Raw genomic sequence first — 1,601 nt, 5'->3', positions numbered from 1 at the left:
CACATTGTACACCTGTTAAAAGCAGAACATAAACATCTCATCACAAGGAAGGATATTTTCAATACTGGTTAGCATGGGAACTTTTGAGTCATACAAATATACAGAGAATTTTCTAATGAATTTGTTTGTGCCCATGGCCAACTTTGACCATCATCAATATGGTTCATCTTGTTTAATTTTTCAGCCCATTTTACCCACCCGCTTACTCCCTCGCTGGATGATTTTTACAACAGATCAACGAAGCAGGATCATATCATTGGTACATAAATTAACAAATATATACATTTGAAGTGTTCCGTAATTATTGTGCATTAAAGCAACAGATTCCAAGGAGTCTCACATTAATAGATTTGTCTTTTAATCATTTATGTTTAAAATTAATTTATTGTAATAATTGGGAGACTGAAGGAAGTACAATGAATGCTACGATTTGCAGATGCAGGACTCAGAGCTTTGCATATTGGATTAGAATAAAGTACAGATGGGCATCTACATTCATAATTATTTAATGGCTTTACCCAGTCCTCCTAGTGCAGAAATATCTCTTCTGTGGACACAGAGCTCATAAACCCATCATTCTTCCTTCAAAAATTTCCCCATCAAAGTCTATTATGGGACTTGGGACTGATGAGTTTAATGTTTGAATTGCATTGATCGTATGGCTGATTGAAAGCTCTGTAATGAATATTGTGTTGAAGGATATCTAGTGTAAAACTTCTTAGTTATATAAATATTGCCAGAAATTTTCCCAACTCACCCATGTTCTGCAGTTTATTTGCTCTTGAGAGATTTTGTTCCCAGAATTTGCTTCATCATCTACTTACTTCCTGTGGTTTTTTAAGCAGGACTGGGAAAGCCCATCATGCCCTCTCTACTTTCTCCACATGAACCCATGGGATCCAGCATCTATGGATTCATGGGAATCAGACCATAATTGAGTGAACAGAGGCCGTGATCAGCAGCTGTAGAGACCAGCTGAGCTCTCAAGTCTCTGGGCCATGGGGAGGTATGTGTGATACGTTTGTATTTTCATATCCATATCCTTCTCCTGCTAACCAAATCCAAAGACGAAACTTCATACTTAATATCTTCTATTGAATGAACTTGGAATCTCAAACACAACATATCCAGAATTTTTTTAAAAATTGTTATCTTGACCTCAGACCTGTACCTCTTTTTGGGACCCAATGTACATGAAATCACATATTTAACAAACATGTATTGTCTGTCCTTAGTGCCAGGCAGTGTTTTGGGCTCTGTAGCTACAGCAATAACAAGACAGAAAAGAGGAACAACAATAAACAATCACATGGAGGTTGGATCTCAGCAGGGGAACACCTTGAATAGAGTCACTAATTGTAAAGAAACATTTTCATGTGGCTGACCCCACCTTGACAAGTTCATCACTCTCGGGATCTGAAGCCTGCTGCTGACAGCTGAGAGATACGCATTCCTGTAATTCTGAAGAATGGATTGACATGTTCAAAAGTTGATGATGTTATTTGAATACATGTTTTATATATAATCCTGCTTCAAGAGAATGAGGTCAATCTGCTTGGCCTCACAAATGGCTGGGGTCTTATGGTAGAGCAGAAATAAAA

At 37.7% G+C, this 1,601-nt stretch overlaps 1 long non-coding RNA gene across 1 annotated transcript; it reads left to right on the top strand.

The window, feature by feature from the left end:
• Positions 1–6: 6 nt before the first annotated feature.
• LOC111529235 lies at positions 7–1,595 on the top strand. Its single transcript, XR_003308510.1, has 3 exons — positions 7–259; positions 846–1,006; positions 1,236–1,595. It is a non-coding gene; the product is annotated as an uncharacterized LOC111529235 (long non-coding RNA).
• Positions 1,596–1,601: the final 6 nt, after the last annotated feature.

Source organism: Piliocolobus tephrosceles, unplaced genomic scaffold (assembly GCF_002776525.5).
Source record: "Piliocolobus tephrosceles isolate RC106 unplaced genomic scaffold, ASM277652v3 unscaffolded_33880, whole genome shotgun sequence".
Classification (NCBI taxonomy): domain Eukaryota; kingdom Metazoa; phylum Chordata; class Mammalia; order Primates; family Cercopithecidae; genus Piliocolobus; species Piliocolobus tephrosceles.
The sequence above is the reverse complement of the archived record's forward strand: the minus strand, read 5'-3'. Positions and strand labels throughout refer to the sequence as shown.